The sequence below is a fragment of the Engystomops pustulosus genome, chromosome 3 (assembly GCF_040894005.1).
Source record: "Engystomops pustulosus chromosome 3, aEngPut4.maternal, whole genome shotgun sequence".
Classification (NCBI taxonomy): Eukaryota; Metazoa; Chordata; class Amphibia; order Anura; family Leptodactylidae; genus Engystomops; species Engystomops pustulosus.
In genome coordinates, this window is record NC_092413.1 from 193,231,951 (window position 1) to 193,251,962 (window position 20,012).

The window sequence follows — 20,012 nt, forward strand, 5'->3', positions numbered from 1 at the left end:
TCACCCGCAGTCTGAGATTGGTTGTTAGTGGATACTAATATGCATGATCAAATTAAAGGGATGTTCCTCTTTGACTACTTAGTAAGTTGATTAAAAATTATTCACCTATATGAAATATCAAAGCTCAGCTGTAATCTGTGTAACAATCTGGTGGTAAGTGAGCAGCAGCGCTACAGTGCCCCCACAGGGAAAATGAGGCATTACATAGTGCCCATACAAATCAATGAATGTACCGACAGGACAAGTCTTTCAGAGTGCAAAATGATCTGTATGGCTGAGTTACAATCGGGGCATAACGTTTGCGGTCACAGGATGTGCAACAAGGCCTGGAAAATATCATCAGGCTAAACTGTTCAGTCGATCCTTGTTGTCATATAATTAGAGCCTGTCCATCCTATTGATTGGAGGCAGGAAAAAATCTTAAAACCCCCCTAGAATTGATATAGATCATTTTACTTTATTCAATCAGTGTCTTTGATTGAAATTGGAATAGTTTGCTTATCAGCAAATATGTGATATATGTGATTTATACACATGTACCATATATATTTATATGATTTTTAAGCCAAACTGAATATAAGTCGAGGTACCTAATTTTACTACAAAAAACTGGGAAAACCTACTGACTCCAGTATAAGCCCAGGGTGGAAAAAGCATTGGTGCCAGCCCATGCCCCCCAGTATATAGTTAACCATTCTCCTGCCCCCTAGTATATAGCTAACCAGCCTCCTGTCCTCAGTTTATAGCTAGCCAGCCTCCTGCCCCTCAGTACATAGCTGACATGCCTCCTGCCCCTCAGGATGTAGCAAGCCAGCCTCCTATTCCCCGGTATATAACTAGCAAGCCTACTGCCCCCTTTGCTGGCCAGGTCCCTGTCACGCAGTATATAGCTACTCAGCCCCTGCCCCCCAGTATGTAGCAAGCCAGGGCATGCCCCCTAGTATATAACCAGCCAGACCCCAGTGTATATCTAGCCTGCCTCCTGCCCCCCCCTTCCAGTTTATAGCCAGCCAACCCATGCCCATTATCCAGCCCATGTCCCCCAACACACACTCCATGATTGTGGGTGGAACTTCCAGGTCTCGGAATCCCCACAGAAGTGAATAGGGTGCAAGACACTTGTGCAATATTGACTTCAATGGGACATCTTTTTGGTTTGCAGGTTGGCCAATACCCAAACGCCCTACTCGCAAAGAGTGGGTCAGAACCTGTGATCACGCATATCCTGTAGAAAGGCAATAAAAATATACTTTCACAAATTTGTTTAAAGGGTTTTCTACAACAATATTGATGATCCATCCATAGGATAGTATTAAATCAGTGGGAGCCCACCAACAGATGAATGGATGTGGGAATCTTGTGTATAAGCCAACACTAAGAACTGCAGATGAGCTGCTGCTCCTGAGCTGCATTTGCCAGGGCTGACCACTATACAAAACCAGCCGAACCTCTGTCTTTACTGTCTTTTCAATGGGGGTCCAAGTGTCAGACCCCAACAATCTAAAATGTTGATGGCAGAGATAAAGTAGAGGGTGATATTTTTTCAGTTAGACCTTTGATTATTTGGAATCTTGGGGTCCAGTGGATAATCCATTGCTGAATTAGGTACCAATTCTTGTATGAATGGATATAAAGAGATAGCAGTCAATGAAGTTGTTGCAGACCTTTGCAAATATTGGGCCAAAAAATGAGATGGGGAAATGATAACAGTATGGTACATCTGGATTTGGACTCCCTGACCAGATAGTTCCCTGGTGTTAATTTAAACAGAGACTAAGCTCTTTCATTCCTTGATTTCTCCTTCTCTTACCCAGATATATAGAATATACTTATTTTAATTAAACTTAGCTAATGTGTTTGGCAATTAACCAAAAAAATGTGTCTTAAATTGAGCCTACACACACATAGAACTATTTTCTTCTGTCCTGATGAAAGATTGCATTTTTTTGGCCTATTTCCAAAGGATCTCAGATTGGTTGATGTTGCCAAACTATATCTTTTCCCCACAACTAATTGCTAATTATTTGGGATTTCAAGTGCAGGTTTTAGTTTTTATCCAAGCTTTTATTTTTTGTACATTTAAGAATTGCAAGAATCAGTCCAGCAGCGTCACTGATTGATATTGACTTCTGTTATTTTGGTCAAGTTGCCGCTGAAACAAAATAGTTTTGGTGCTCAATGACATTGATGGGAGAAACACCCTGATCATCGGTAACAACCAATCAGTGGCTGCTGCTGATGTCCACTCCCCCTCCTGATTTCAGAGGGGAGGCGGAGGAACAGGGAGGCGTATCCCTCCATATGTGCATGCAGTAGGATACTTCTTTGTTCTCTGTTGTATAGGACACATAGGGAATGCTCACAATGTCCTCTCTAAACTTTGTAGCTATGCAGCTAGCAAGTGGGGAAGTTATAGACTTTTCAAATAAGAAATAAAATAAATATTGCTGCAAATTTCAAAAAAATTGTTATAATAAACTATAGGAGTTAATAGATTTCTGACACCCCTTGGATTTTGGTCAGAGAAAGAATTTATTGTCTTGGATGTTTTTCAGTCTATAAGTTTATGTTACTCACCCCATACCCTTTCAGCTAGATTTCTAAGATGTATTATTAGATAATTAAAGCAAACCTGTCATCGGGAATGTCACTTTTAGCTGCTGACAGGTTCCAATAGATTATGCTATGCTGATTTTAAGAATGCCTTTGCCAGCATTCTGATTAATTCCAGCAGATTATATACATTTAATTCACATTACCTGGCTCCATGCCAGCAGCATGAAGTGAGCCCCTAGGGAAGGGCGGCTACAGCCTGTGTGTGCTTGTGTCAGTCTCCTCTCTTCACACTATTGCTGATTCTTCCCCCACCCAACTTTCTGTCCTGTGCATTGAACAGGGAAAGGGAGGGGAATGGTTTGGAGTAGAGGAAAAATGCATAGGGAGACTAAGACAGAGCACACACAAGTTGCAGCTGCCCCTCCCCAGTACTTACCACACACTGCCGGCAGGAAGCCAGGTAATGTGAAATAAACTTACATAAAGTACTGAAATTATTCAGAATGTTGACAAATACATTTTGAAATAAGAATAGCATAGACTATTGGAGCCTGTCACCAGCTAAAAATATAATTCCTGGCGACAGATTTGCTTTAAACCAAGACTTAAACGTTTTTTGTTTCTTTATTAAAGTTCAAATAGAAAATTTCTATTGAAGCTCAGTTGCCAGGAGAAGTAAGATCCTTCCTTTATAAGTAATATCACTATCATAATCTACTGTACCTTCAAACTACAACCTGAACTTTTTATTATCAAAAATTGCGGTGCTTTTCCCCACAATTATTATACTTATCCCCTATCCACAGGATGAGGCATAAATGGCTGATTACTAGGAGTGTGAACATGAGAAGAATCTTCAATGGTCATAAGAATGGAGCCCTCAAATATTGAAGTGTGGTGTGCCCATTGTGTGACCATTTATTTCTCCATTCATTTTTCTTTTCTTTTTCTAAAAATTACCGATCCTTCACTTTCATAATAGGAGGAGCCATGGTTATAAATGTGCACCACTGCTCTTTTCACATTGCATCCTCAGTGATCACAAAATTATATTATAACTATTTTACACCTGATGGCCCCATAACAATTTTACTTTGTAATTGTCCCTCCAGTTCATCCCTTCCCATGAATCAAAGTCATTCATGGAAACGAAGAACTTTTTCTCGGCGTCACAGACACATGACTCATTATTGAGCATATATTACAGATTCATGTGGATGATTAAGAAACTTATATTTACACCACATTAAAATTAGATTAAAATATTACTTTTTTGCCTTAAAAATACTTTTTTTTAGGTTTATCGTGAATGTTAGTCAGGAGCTCTTATGGTGAACAAGGTAAACATTATTATTCGTGACCAGGGTTCGCTTTTCATTTTAATCCACAAGTTCACTTTAAACTTTATAGGGACAATTTAGTGTAATCCTTAGAGATCTTCAAAAGATTATATAGGGAAGCAGAGTGGGCGCTGTAGAATAAAGTATATGGTATTTATGTACATAATAATGCAGCCGGGATACGTAAGACATTTATACATGAGATCATCATAAAAATTTAAAGGTGTTGGAGGTATAAATTATTAATAATAAATATACATGAAACTAGTGGCTCAGAGCAGTGGCACCAACCCTCTGCTGCTGTATTATGATGCCTGGACTTTCCCATGTATCAGGTTTTTATCTAAGGTTTAGCTAAAAGGGAGGGGAATCTTTTTTTCCAGGTGCTGGTTGCCAAAGGGTAACAAATAGATCACCAAAACTTGGGCAGATTATTTAGATTTATCATAAATCAAAAACCAAACCAATTTATTGTTAAACTTTAATTTCATTGATATTATCTCCATAAAGAAGAATGTGACTTCAAAAACAGCCTTTAGTTATTTCTTTATAGAAATATTTTGTAACTCTTATATTTAAAAAAAAAAAAAATCTATGCCACAGTGATATTGGAAAAAGTACCATAGAATCCCTGTGGTCCAAGGCTTTAACTGAATACTGTATCCCATAGAGACCGCAGTAGACAATTTAATTTAATGGCTTGCAGGGTCTGTTTTCTGGGGGATGATGAACTGTAGGACCTCAGAATCAGGGCCGGATTAAAGGAGGGGCTCATGGGGCTCGAGCCCCGGGGCCCCCACCACTTTCACTTTTTAAAGAGGCCCCCACCAGTTGGCAGGCTACATACTACAGGGAGCTGGCAGGCTACAGACTACACAGGGCTGGCAGTCTACATACTACAGGGGGCTGGCAGGCTATATACTTCCAAAAGCATTGTTGGAAGGGCCCCCACCAGATTGCGCCCAGGGGCCCCCACCACCCTTAATCCAGGCCTGCTCAGAATCATTTTAATTGGTTGGTCTTCAGCCCAACGTTGCATCATAATGTGGTCTCGTGACACGGCAGTAAAACATTGTAAACTATGGCCAACACATTGATACATCACAATGCCCTGTTGTGACAATGTCCCCAATATCCCATTGTGATAACACACTGTGCTATTGTGACAGTTCCAAACTGTGACATCACAAATCCCCATTGTGACATCACAATGCACCACTGTGATAATTCCCAATCTTGACATTACCGAGCCCCATTGTGACAACACAACGACATATTGGACAATGCCCATGACTATATTGTGACATTGCCCCCTTGTGACCACACAATGCCCCACAGTTTGGGAATGATGCACCAGATGGGCCCAGTCATGATTAAGGCCAGTTCTCTGCACTTCTGCACTTTACACATATAGGAGCATATTTATCAGGACCTCTGCGCCATGTCAGTGACGTAGAGGCCCTGAAATGATTGCAAATGCTAGCTTATTGCTAGCACTTACGATTATTTTGCCGTGAAGGGGGACGTGACCAAACTTTTGATGTATCACACTGCGAAAATGCAGCGGTGGACCTATCATACACCAGCGTACGAGCACTGGGGTACGATAAATATCCCCCATATATTTTAGTGATGTTTTGTCTAATTTTAGGGTATTCACATGCATCAATACACTCAATGGGGCATATTTATCAGGAACTCAGCGCCAGGCCTATTGCTAGCATTAGCGTCTATTTGCCCCAATCCGCCACCTTCACGCCAGTGAAGTGTGAAGGGGCATGGGGGGCGCGGAAGCCTCTTGATGTATCCCACTGCGAATATGCAGTGGCGCACGAGCGCCAGCGTATGATAAATGTCCCCCAATATGCATATCATGAATTGTCTATGACTATTATATGCAATATCATCATTGTTTTTCGTTATGGGGATTGTTACTTGCCCATTCTTTATGAAATAGTAACATATTCATTATATTTCTACAAATCCCTTCACCTTTTTTATATAACTATGTCTTCCACTGTATTGCAGCTTAGTTTTTATAGTGTCTGTAGGATATATGCTCACATTCACATCATACCCATTCCGTGGACATTTTTTGTCTTTTAATATGATATTTTCTGTCTTTTAATAGGAGTTTTATGTGGTTTTGCTATCCATTCATTGTCCTTCACAATATAGTATATAGGTCAAGTACGTTCCCATTTGACATTAGGCACTTCAGTATTTTAATCTTCTCTGCTGAGGTGGTTGTTTTATAAGAAGTAATGAAGAGCTGAGTGTGCATGCGCAGGAGGAGTGCCTGACAGAACGGAGGTGCCGTCAGATGTCATCTCATAACCATGGTAATCTCCCATGCTCGCGAGATCACTGCCGAGTACTTCACTTCCGATTCTTCCAAGGCGTATCTTGTCCTGTCTCGCATGCGCCGCTAATCAGCTGCTCTGTTCATAAGACTTTGATAAGAACCACCGGGCAAGTATTTTATCATCGGTCTGTAATCTGTATATATGTTGGTATCGGGTCAGCCTTTTCATCAACCCCAGATGGAGGCTTGACAGCTGAAACGTGGGTCAGGGCTGATGTGTGGCGCATCCAATGGGTAATTGTTTTCATTATTCAGTGATAACAGTAACACTGCCTGCAGGTTGGATTTATACAATATGGTTATCACATGATTTATCCTGCACATTGAAGTAATTCTCTTGCTGTCCATTGGTGATTATATTTATATTACCTTGTGTGCTATTTGCATTCTAGATGTGTAATTCCTAAAGATATGGTTCACCCCCACCGTATTACACCAGGCAAATCTTACCTGGGCATTTGTTTCCAATACAGATGTATTCTTAACATTTACCATTGTAATCTCAATTAATATTGATTGTTTCTACCTTTTATGACTGTTGCAGTGTGGAATCAATTTTCTTTGGCTTATCTGCCAAGCATTGACTTGTTATTGTATCCTTGTGATGTATCATGGATAGCACTAATAAAGCTTGAATTTTCTCGGACAACCTCTCCAAGGTCCTAGGACTGTGATGGCGAACCTTTTAGAGCCTCAGTGCCCAAACCTCAACCAAAAGCCACTTATTTATTGCAAAGTGCCAGAGCAGCAATTTAAGCAGTAATGTCTTTCTCTTTGTTCATTAACAACTTTCAATCCGTCAGCCTCCCAAGGACACCAACCCAGTTGAAAGGAGGGGGGCAAATTCATCTATCAATGTAGGAAGATTTGTTGGGCCCAAGGAATCCGATCCTGACACTGCTGATCACTGCACATTAGGGCTTATTTACTAAGGGTTGCAGATCGCACTTTCCTCGGACTGTTTGCCGGTTTTTGGGATTTGCACAGCTTTGACAGGTATTAAACAGGGTTTGTGCTGGGATTGTGTCGCGCGCGATCGGATTGTGGCGCAGCTGTGCTGGCTTTCATGCGACAAATCGGGGGACGGGCCATCGGACAATCCGACTGATTCAATCTGTGTGCAGGATGTAAGATTCAAATTGTGTCGCAAGACAATGCACTTACATGCTCCAGGAGAAAAAAGGAGAACTCTCTCGGAGCAGAGCAAGGAAGCAACACATGCAGGATATCGGGACAAGATCTTTGTGAATCGCGGCACAGTGCATGATCGTCGGACAATGCACTTTAGGTGCACTCCAAGGAACGGGTTAGAAAATATCCCCCATTATATTGGATAACACTGGATCTATTATTCACAATAGGTGTCTATCCACATTTTATCTCCTTTCCCTCCCTATGCGATCACCTCTGCACACAAATCTAGGAATCTCTCCCATAGTTATTGGGGCTCATTTACTTGCCCCATCCCCGGAGTTCACCAAAAGTGCATTGTCCGACTCCAATGCACTGTGCCGCGATTCACTAAGATCGTGCACTCAGGTCCAACAGAGTTCACCTTCTTCTTCCTGGTGCATGTAAGTGCTTGCAACACAATTTGAAAGTTAAATCCTGCCCTCAGTCCAAATCAGTCGGATCGTCGGACAGCCGACCGCTAAATTGTGTCGCATGGAAGCCAGCGCAGCTGCGCCCAAAATCGATTGAATGCGCCAAAATCCCAGTGCAGACACTTGATAAATACCTGTGTGATCCCTGAAAAAGGTGCACAGTCCAACGAAAGTGTTCGTGACCCTTGGTAAATGAGGCCCATTGGGGCAGATTTACTTACCCGGTCCAGTTGCGATCCAGCAGCGGGTTGTCCGACGCTGATTCGGGTCCGGCCCGGGATTCACTCAGGTCCATGCGTCGATATCCACTAGATGTCGCTGCTGCACCGAGGTCCGCTGGAGTTCACCTTCTATTTCTTGGTGCAGGTAAGTGCGTGTCAAGCGACACTTTTTTTTTTTAAATACAACGATTTTTCCGAATCCATCTGGTTTCCAATGGCCACGCCCCCGATTTCCGTCGCATGCATGCCGGCGCTGAAGCGCCACAATCCAATCGCGTGCTCCGAAAACCCGGGGCAATTCGGCGTGAAACGGAAAACTTCGGGTAACCCGGCGAAAAAAAGCGATTCGGGCCCTTAGTAAATGACCCCCATTGTGTCTTTTGTCCATGACACATGTGAATGATAATAAGACCAGTCCAAGCAACAACAAAAAATCTATAATTAGAAAATTAGCAAAACAAACTTGAGAATAAAATAATGTTTAGTATTTTTATTTATCTCGTTTTAATTATTATATTGTTGACACCGTACACTCCCTTTAAGAAGGTAGCCAAGAAGTTCTTCATCTCATTAAGAAACTTCCCTAATCTCGGCCATGACCTTGTATGTGAGCCAGTTCTTCTAATATTAATGTGACCATCTTAATGTAAATATTGGGCTGGCGCCCCATTCAGAGATATATGACTTCATGATCGGAGATTCAGGATTGTAGTTGCATCCAACACGTTCCTAACGCCATTTAAAGCTTGATGAATAGATATTCATTTTCCATCCATCACTAGACCAGATTGGATTTTTTTTTATGTATGGTAATAAATTCTTGTGTTTTTCCCCTCTACGTGGCCTGATCAATATTTAATAAGAAACATTTGGTTTACTGGTCTCCTGTTCCATCCGGAGGGAAAGAACTTAATTAACACAGGTGCAGAAGGAGCCAAAAACCTCTACAATAAATGATCATGGCTTTACAACTTGCCGGTCGTAAGGAAGGCAACAAGGAAAATCACTAATCCCTAGTCATGGCTTTACATTACAGTCGTAGTCCCATTAATGCACTGGACTGCACAGATACAAGATACGGGGGAAGGGATTTTTGAAAAGAAAAGATTTCAAGTGCTTTGGTGCTCCCAGCGTAGATGCAATGATTCTCCTTTATCTTCCTACACTGTTGATTATACTCCTTTTGACAGTGACATATGTTACATTTTATTTTTTTATTTTATAAATATCATAATTTTACTGACTAATGTGCTTCCTGATAAGCTGATAGCTCTGGACAGATCCTTTTTCAGTTGTTTTATCATTGTAATCATAAAAAAGGCTGCAGTGATATAGGTATATTCTTTAAAATGTTTAAAGAGGACCTGTCACCTCTAAAAACTGCACTAGGAGCTGCTTGCTTTAGTACAATTGAACAGCATATACGGGTGCACCCGTGCTCCCCTGCCTGCCGGTCCCCGTCCCCCTGCCCTCACTTACCTCTCCTGGCTCCTGTCTGTGCTCCGGCTCCTGGCATGTAGGCCGCACGCTCCCTCCCTGCAGGCACCCACTCCCGCCACTCGTGGGCGCGCGCAGACATCTCAAGCCTTAAAGGGCCAGCGTCCTCCTGATTGGCTCCTGCTAATCCGGCTCACCCTTATAATCGGGCACCTCCCTTCACTCCCCGCCGGATCTTCTCCTAGGATCTCCTATGGTTTCCATGCCAGGCTTCCCTAAGCCGTTCCTGTGGAAGAGAAAGTCCATTAGCGTTTCCAGACGCTTTCCTGTGTTCCTGTGTGTCTCCAGTGTTCTCATAGGCTGCTGGGGTGTCCTGTCTTCCAGCGTTTCCAGACGCCTCCTGTCTCCAGCGTTCCCATACGCTCCTGGTGTTCCTGTCTCCAGCGTTACCAAGGTACCACCATGTGCTCCTGCCATCCTGTCTCAAGTCTTCAGCCTGCCTCCGTGCTTCCTGCTATGCCTCCCTGGGTTCCAGTCCAGCGGTGTCTGCAGTCTGTGCCAGCGTTACCAGTGTTCCTCTGTGTTGCTGCTGTCATCCCAGGCTTGGACAGTTTCCAGCACATCCCTGTACCTTGGCTGCCACCGTGGGCCTCATACCATCTCCCGCGGTGGTCCAGAGGGTCCACTGGTCCACAGACTCCTCCCTCTGGACTCTTCCCATAGAGACTTTTAGTTCTGTTGTCTGTGTGACCCGTTACAGTAGCCTTATTGGAAACCTCCGATAGCGCTAATAAACTCTGCAGCGCTGTACAATTTAAAACACCGGACCGCGCTGTAAGCGGTCGGGCGTATTCATGAGGGGGCGGGATTAGGAGTGGTTACTGTCGCATGAAGCTCAGCAGTCACCGCCGGGCTATGGAGTAGGAGGGCGATCCGTGGGAGAGGCAGTCCCTTGGACAGCCCCCCTTATGAATACGCCCGACCGATTACAGCGCAGCAGTGTTTGTTAGCGTTATCAGAGGTTTCCGATAACGCTAGCAGTGTAACACTGCGGCATATGCTGTAGCACTAGGAGCTGCTTAGTTTAGTTCTGGACATATTGCCGGTGCCAAACCAGCTATATATCTGGGACAGGCGGCTGAACCCGTACAACGAACCCGACTATCAGGTCCGCTCTCTATTCCTGTTGTCTTCATCAATGTAATAAAACATCGCTTTTTTTCAATAAACTAAAAACTATTGTTAGAATAAAAGTAAAATATCATATTGTGTAAGAAACCCAGAATCTTGGACGGCACAGAATCTTTTAATGACAAAGACACCTCCAATAATGTAATTTATAATAATAATTTTTATTTACCATTTTTCACTCCACACAATTTCAGGAAAATTTGTCCAGAAATATCCTGAATTCCTGTATTTAAAAAAAGAATATTTCAATATTGTATTCTGGGAAGTGTACACTGCACTCAACAAACATCTAATGGAGGGGGAGACAAATACTTCCAGAATGTAGGGCAAAATATGTTGCGTTATAGAAGCTGAGGTAATTTGTTTGGGATGTGTCTTGATAATTTCCATCAGCATCCAGTGGAATTGTAAATACAGCTCCTGGTAATATGGGCTTTACATGGTGGAATATACAGTATTTAGCAACTATATTTTTGTCTGGAACATTTTATTCCAGAAAAAAAGAGCACAATTTGTACAATGTATGCCAGTTCTTGTGACCATTGTGGTTAAAAAAAAGAAAAGAAAAATGGTCCTAAAACAAATTTGGGAAATGTTATATACAGTGGGTATGAAAAGTATTCAGACCCCTTTTACTTTTAAACTCTCTGTTTCATTGCAGCCAATTGGTAAGTTCAAAAAAGTTATTTTTAGCTCATTAATGTTTGCATACTTTTTTGCTAATTTATTAAACAAGAAAAACTGAAATATCACATGGTGATAAGTATTTAATCCCTTTGGTCAGTGTTGAATATAATCAGCTTTGGAGCTGATACAACAAGTTTCTCACCCCTGGATTTGGGGATCCTCTGCCTCTTCCTTGCAGATCCTCTCCAGTTCCCTCAGGTTGGATGGTGAACGTTGGTGGAAGCCATTTTCACCTCTCTCCAGAGATGCTCAAATGAGATTAGGTCCGGGCTCTGGGTAGGTCAGTCAAGAATGGTCACAGAGTTGTCCTGAAGCCACTGATTTATTATTTTAGTAGTTATTTTAGCTTATTTTGTCTTGTTGGAAGGTGAACCTTCAGCCCAGTCTGAGGTCCAGTGCACTCTGGAAGAGGTTGTCATCCAGGATATCTCTGTACTTGGCCGCATTAATCTTTCCTTCAATTACAACCAGTGGTCCTGTCCCTGCCCCATAGCATGATGCTGCCACCACCATGTGTCACTGCTGGGATTGTATTTGGCAGGTGATGAGCAGCGTCTGGTTTTCTCAACACATTACACCAGAATGTTCAATATTCGTCTCAACAGACCAGAGAACCCTCAAGTGTGATCAGAGAGATAGGAAGAAAACCACTGGGGTGCAGCGTCCTTCAGGCCAATGGAGTGAAGCATCCTAAGGAGGAGCTGGTGGTCCACAGTATCAAATGGTGCCAAGACAGATTGTAGGGGATCAAGGAGGGAGTTAGCTGAGAGATAACGGGTTAGTCAAGAATAGTCCAGACGTTCAGGAGTTTGTAGATGAAAGTGAGATTAGAGACTGGTCTGTAGTCAGCAGCACTGGAAGGGTCCAGGGAAGCTTTCTTTAGTAATGGGGTAAAAACCTCATGCTTAAAGGAAGAGGAATAGACAACAGAGAAAGAGAGTTCATATATTGTTGTGAGGTGAAAAGTCACCACTGATGAGAAGGACCGTATGAGATGAGAGGGTATGGGGTCACTGATGCAGATAGTGGGGTGAGCACAGGAAAGGAGCCTGGACATTTCTTCCTCTGTGACTGGCTCAAAGGAAGAGATGGAATTGGGTGAGGTACAGGAGGAAAGTGAAGTAATGGAATAAATAGTGAATGCAGACAATTTTATCTTTAAAGTAGGTGGTGAGATCTTCAGCCCCAAGGTCTGTGACAGGTGGCTGCACCTTTGGTGTCAGTGAGGAATGAAGAGTATCAAATAGCCTTTTAGAGATGGAGGATATGAGATTAGTGCAGTAGACTTGTTTGGCAACAGAGTTATAGTTTCCAAGAATAAATTTGAAGTGAAGAAAGTGAAGTCCGCAGATGTGCACAATTTTCTCCACAAATGTTTGGCACTCCTGGAGCACTGCTGAAGGAAACCAGTCTGTGGCATGTGCCAAGGTTTCTGATGTCTGTTTCGAGAAGGTTGGACTGAGGGAGGTGCCACCCCATGCAGGACACTTTTGAGGTTGTGATTATAATGGTTAGTAGCCAGGTTATGAGAGAAAACAGGTGGAGGACAGTGATGACTGCAAAGTTTCTGTAAGACGGTGAGTATTACTGCCACATGGGTTCCGCATGTGATATGTGGGCAGATTCTGTGAAAGAGAAAAACTAATAACAGTAAAAGCAGTAATAACAGTAACAGTAAAACAATAATAAGACTTACACCACTTCAGGGTTCTAGATCGACTACTGGTTTAGGGATACTAAGACTGCAGAATTCACCTTTTGCAATGCAATGGTTGAAGTCGATCTACTGATGTGCTTCTCCCTGCATCAAATGAGCCAACTTTTAAAAAATAAATTATATATAAGAATTGGGATCACTCTGGAAAGACCACTGTGGCCAAGTTTTACCAGTAGGTTTAGAGAATTTCAAGATGTGTGGTGTCACTTTTTCAACTCATTTACTTTGAGGAAATCTATTATCAAAACCATCTTGAAAAACCAGGGACACTTACTCATAGATCCAGGCACTGTGACCATGGTAATCTTCTTATATTTGTTATCCATTGCCTCTTTTCTTCAAAATCAACTATGCTAATTAGCCAGAAGGGCTCCTGTGGCTGTTTCCGAGCCACAGCTTCAGAGGCTGTTATACTGTCTCAACCCCCCTTCTTCCTCGGCACTTCTCCTTATGCCTGCTGTAATATAACACTAGAGCTCCTTGCACAGTGTAAAAGCCTGTGAAGCTACAGCACAGAGGGGCTATGGCAACACCCCCAGAGCCCTTTGGGCTCCTTAGCATAATTTTGAAAGTTGCTTTTAGGAGGAAGGAGACTATGGATAAGAAATTTAAGAAGTCATGGTGTCTGCGTCTATGAGTAAGAGACCAAGATTTATCATACTAAATTTTGATGGAGGATTTCCTTTAAATAGGACTGAGCTGCAATACCAGATGCACCCCATAGATAGTGGTGGCGCTATTGCTCCTGTTTTTCATATACAGGCAGTCCCCGGGTAACGTGCAAGATAGGTTCTGTAGGTTTGTTCTTAAGTTGAATTTGTATGTAAGTCGGAACTGTATATTTTATCATTGTAACCCCAGCTAAATTTTTTTTGGTCTCTGTGACAATTGGATTTTTAAAAATGTCGGATTGCCATAAGAACCAGGAATAACAATAAATCATTATTACAGACACCTGTGATAACTATTATAGCTGATTATTGTAGCCTAAGGCTAAAGTCCAGTAAATTACCAACATCCAGAGGTCCGTTTGTAACTAGGGGTCGTCTGTAAGTCGGGTGTTCTTAAGTAGGGGATCGCCTGTAATGGACAACCCCTTTAACCAAGTCGGTAAGTAAAAAATATAAACTGTCATACGAATAACATCAGAGGTTCCTGAAAGTCTGGAATTAACCTTAGTGATAACTTTGGCTGTATGGGCCATGTTAATATTCATACTGCATTATAAGGAGAGGCTGCATTTAATGTCAATACACAATTACCTGGAATCATTCGTCATGTCGGGTGACAATGCTGCGTCTCTGCCGGGACAGGTTCATAATTTGACTTGTCATGTGTCAGCAGCCTCCTCATTAATTGCTGGCTGACACGTGTAGTTCATCAATGGCAATCAATAACCAAACCTTCCATTCATCTCCTAGAAACAATGTAATGTATGGATATTTCATTGACCTTTCTCTGCTAATTTTACAGCAATTGCAGTAAATGTTGTAGGAACAAATGAGTGAGTCCCTTTTTTTTTGTAACGCTCTCATTATCACGCTCTAAATATGAATTTTGGATTTGTAATAGATCTGATGTAATAATGTAATTCTTTATCAATACAATACGAGGCGTTTCCATTTCTTTCCTGGCGTATTGCAATATCTTTCATAAAGGTTTTTTCTCCCTCATATAATGTATTTTGAGATTTAAATGGAACCGTTCAACTCCAAAAGCAGCATGTTATAGAGCCAAAGGAGATTAGGAGATTGTACATAGTGTCCTTACTGCAGGCAGCATGTTATAGAGCACAGGGAGCTGAGCAGATTGTACATAGTGTCCTATCTGCAAGCAGCATGTTATAGAGCAGGAGGAGCTGAGCAGATTGTACATAGTGTCCTATCTGCAGGCAGCATGTTATAGAGCCAAAGGAGATTAGGAGATTGTACATAGTGTCCTTACTGCAGGCAGCATATTATAGAGCACAGGGAGCTGAGCAGTTTGTACATAGTGTCCTATCTGCAGGCAGCATGTTATAGAGCCGGAGGAGCTGAGCAGATTGTACATAGTGTCCTATATGCAGGCAGCATGTTATAGAGCCAAAGGAGATTAGGAGATTGTACATAGTGTCCTACCTGTTGGTAGCATGTTATAGAGCAGGAAGAGCTGAGCAGATTGTACATAGTGTCCTATCTGCAGGCTGCATGTTATCGAGCAGGAGGAGCTGAGCAGATTGTACATAGTGTCCTATCTGCAGATAAGGAGTAATAGAGCAAAGAAGGGCTTAGCAGGTTGTCCTATCTGTAGCTACCGGTAAGTATATTGTACACAATGTCCTACCCACAGGCTGCATGTAAAATGGCAGTAAGCACTGAGCAGATTAAACATAGTGGTCCTACCTGGATGCTGAATATAGTGCAGGAATAGCTGAACAGATTATACAGTGTCCTATCTGCAGACAACATGATGCAGGATCAGCTGAGCAGATTGTACATAGTGTCCTATCTGCCTACAGTATGTTATGGAGCAGGAGGAGCTGAGCAGATTGTACATAGTGTCCTATCTGCCTTCAGTATGTTATGGAGCAGGAGGAGCTGAACAGATAGTGCAGTACAGACAGGGTCACTGCTTCTTTTAGATACTTTCCCATGTATAGTAGAGCTGCAAGGTATTTAGGTGTTATGAGACCTAGTACCTGTCAGCCATTCATTTCTGTGCCCATGAGGTGTTGTTTTCCCCAACTTTTTGCAATCTCAATGTAGAAAATTGTAAAGTGTTAAAGGGGTTGGCCACTTTAAAATAACTTTTGAGGTTGACTTAGGGGCAGGATAATATACATTTGTCCCACGTACCTTTATAAGATATTCTCCCTCGTTGTCCTTATCCTCCTGGATGGACCCACTGGGGCAGATTTATCAAGTGTCTGAAAGTCAGAATATTTCTAGTTGCCCCTGGCAGCCAATTACAGCTCCCCTTTAAAATATTCATGAGCACTGGTAAAATGAAAGCTGAGCTGTGATTGGTTGCCATGGGCAACTGGAAATATTCTGACTTTCAGACAGCTTGATAAATCTGCCCCACTGTCTCTGATCCGTCTTGTTTCTTCTATGTCCTCCAGGCTGTCCACGTTGCCTTACTCACATGTGATCTTCCTCCCATCCGTTCTGCGTTGCTGCTGCCCATCTGTTCTGTCCTGACTTATCCACAGGTGCGTTTCTTCTCTGTCGGTGACCTGGGATGTGCTCAGGGTGCATAGACACGAAGAAGATGGCGCCTGCTGATCCCGACCAGAAACTGGGACGTGGAAGAATAATAACTAAATTTTAATAGTGGGCATAATTATAAAGGTTTATGAAGGTGGACAACCCCTTTAATATCCCCCAGTTGCACAAAATCCAAGTACAAATAAAATAAAATCCAAATAATGAAATAACATAAGAACCAATATTTATTCTTGAATAGCCTAATGTGTTACATACAATACATGATGCAAATATTTCGAGTGGTAAAAAATGCTACAAACTTTTTGTCCATAAAGTAAATTTAGGCTTGACCATTAATATGTTATATTATGTCCACCCCGCAAATTGGTAAAAAGACCAATATTCAAGGTCCTGTCCCCTTTAGGATCATAAGTACCCTCCATGATCCCAGAGGGGCTGACTTTTTATCTTCTCTTCATATAATTTCTAATACACAGGGGACATAGATAATAGGATGTGGCTTGAGGCGAGTTAATCCAATATTTTTGGGATCTAGTTGAGGAATGTTACCAAGCATAGAGCCCTTGGGAAGAAACAGCAATTCCCCATAGAGAAGTATTGAGCTTTATAGATTTCACAAGATCACTGAGAATTAATTGTTACTAGTCTTTAACTGGTTACAGTCAATAAAAGGTTACTGACCTTTCACCTCTGTCACTCCAACAAACAGATCTGTCCAACGTCTATCTGCCTCCAGGTAGAGAGGAGGCCAAATTACCCGGAACACTTTCATCTCTATTCATCTTATTCAAGCCTCGGAAGTAAGAATACTGGGGGCAGAGATCCTTGTAATTACTCCTGCCACATGACTCATGATATTTCACATCACAGCTTAGCATTGTGAGAGGAGAACATGAAATACAACCTCGTTTTCAGAAAGGTTTGAACGAAAATACCATATAATATTGTTTGTGGCAATTCTGTAATACCTGTCATTAGTAAATACCACTATTAACCTAAAATCTATAAGCCAGCAATCATAAATAGATGAAAAAAGCACACACACACACAATGCCACAAATGCATCAATGTCTGCACTCTTTTGTACAAAAATGCACAAAAAAATCTATTTATTTTTATTTTATAAATACAAAAGAATTTAAAATTATTTTTTAGACCTTTCACCGGCTTTATTCACATAGTTACATAGCTATATAGTTTATACGGTTGAAAAATGACACATGTCTATCAAGTAACCAACAAAAGAACAAAAGAAAGGATACGTATAATGGACCGAAGTAATATCAAGAAAACTTTATTAGTACATATAGATAAACACAGTAACAACAAAACCACGTAATAAAAACACTTAAAAAAAGTGCACCATGCAAGGTGTACTTAACCTCCCAGGACCTATGTGACCTGGGCTCCCCAGCCCATAACCGACCAAGTCAAGACGACAAATATATGATGCAGGACAATCCAGAAGGTGCTAAATATGGCTGGAAAACATCAAATTGCAACAGGAGATATCGCATACATAAAGTGACCAGTGCAAAAAGTAAACCAAGCAGTCCTGTCCTGAGTGCGAACCCCACTCGTATCGTCACCTACTCCGGTGACTTCCTCAGGACCAATGCCTCACCGGAGTAGGTGACGATACGCGTGGGGTTCGCTCCTCTCTCCTCCCCCCCACTCCGACCTTGCCTTTCTGCCTCCTTTACCTTATCATATGGATCCACATTAGGTATCGTATACTTCAGGCACTTAGGCTACTACATACAGGACTGCTTGGTTTACTTTTTGCACTGGTCACTTTATGTATGCGCATATCTCCTGTTGCAATTTGATGTTTTCCAGCCATATTTAGCACCTTCTCGATTGTCCTGCATCATATATTTGTCGTCTTGACTTGGTCGGTTATGGGCTGGGGAGCCCAGGACACATAGGTCCTGGGAGGTTAAGTACACCTTGCATGGTGCACTTTTTTTAAGTGTTTTTATTACGTGGTTTTGTTGTTACTGTGTTTATCTATATGTACTAATAAAGTTTTCTTGATATTACTTCAGTCCATTATACGTATCCTTTCTTTTGTTCTTTTGTTGGTTATATGCTCCCCTAGGATACGTGGACTTTTCCTTTATCTCTATACATTGGTAGTGCCTGTCCTACTCTCTGTTTGGTCACATGTCTATCAAGTTCAACCCAGGAAGGGAAGGGATGGGATGAGGTAGGGATTTAGGGGAAACAATTCTATATCACATAACCATCCATGTTATTTAGATGTAAAAAGGCATCTATGCCCTTCTTGAAGCTCTCTGCTGTCCCTGCTGTGACCAGCGCCTGAGGCAGGCTATTCTACAGATTAACAGTTCTCACTGTAAAGAAACCCTGTCACCACTGTTTATTAAACCTTGTTTTCTCCAGACAGAGACAGTGCCCCCTTGTCCTTTTGATTTGATTTAACATGGATCAATGTTCCACCATATTTTTTGCATGGGCCATTCATATATTTATATAAATTAATCATGTCCCCTCGTAGTCGTCTCTTTTTCAGGCTAAATAAATCTAGTTGTTTTAATCTTTCCTCATAACTGAGACCCTCCATACCCCTTATCATTTTTGTGGCTCTACATTGAACCCTCTCAAGCTCCAGGGCCTCCTTTTTATGGAGTGGAGCCAAAAACTGGACGGCATATTCCAGGTGAGGCCGAACCAATGCCTTGTACAGTGGTAATATTACATCCCTATCACGAGAGTCCATACTACTACTTTTGATACATGACAGGATCCTACTAGCTTTAGAGGCAGCTGATTGACATTGCATGCTGTTACTTAATCTAAGATCTACTAGTACCCCCAGGTCCTTCTCAACAAGGGACTCTCACAGATTTAGTTCCCCAAGGAGATAAGTTGCATGTGGATTATTAACCCTTAGATGCATAACCTTACATTTATCCACATTGAATCTCATTTGCCAAGTGGATGGAAGTCAAGTTTGAATTGCTCCACTAGCCCTAGCTATTCTGAGCTAATTTTGAAACCCAATAGGCTTACTGGGCTCCACATTGTCAGATGGGCGGTATCAGGTTTTCTGCTGTAGCCCAGGAACACCCACCGGACACAAGAAAGCATGTCAGGTGATAATACTATCAAAACTGATTACTCCATAACAGGGATGAGCTAATTTATTTGATGTTTCATAGATTTGGTACAAACCTGGCACCAAAGCGAATCCAAATCTTATCTGATTGGCTTTAGACAAATGTCATAAAATACCCCTGTCATGACTGCCCAGAGCTTAGGGTCGGGGAAAGGAAAGGGAAATGAAAAGATTAGTAAAAATTTCTAAATTTTTTGAAAAATCTGTATTATAAATGACAAGAAGGGGATGATCCAACTGATTTGGACTGAACCCGGGATTTAACTTTCAAATTTTGTTGCAATCCAACGCACTTATTCAGGATATCGGGCGCACAATCTTAGTGAATCACAGCACAGTGTATTATCATCGGACAATGCACGGGTTAGTAAATGTGCCCTATTAAGTATTGCACAGTTCAATTCATTGAGTGGATTGTCTACTGCACGATGGGACAGGTTCTCCAGAGTAAAAAACTGAAGTTGGGGAGATCGGGAAAGATCTTCTTTAGGTGTCCAGTATTCCCTTATAGCAGTGATGGCGAACCTTTTAGAGACCGAGTGCCCA

General features: G+C 41.9%; 1 long non-coding RNA gene across 1 annotated transcript; it reads right to left on the bottom strand.

The window, feature by feature from the left end:
• Nucleotides 1–10,903: 10,903 nt before the first annotated feature.
• Nucleotides 10,904–16,017, bottom strand: LOC140120681 (uncharacterized). The gene is made up of 3 exons (XR_011853941.1): nucleotides 15,953–16,017; nucleotides 14,381–14,535; nucleotides 10,904–13,026 (listed from the first exon to the last, which is right to left on the bottom strand). It is a non-coding gene; the product is annotated as an uncharacterized lncRNA (long non-coding RNA).
• Nucleotides 16,018–20,012: the final 3,995 nt, after the last annotated feature.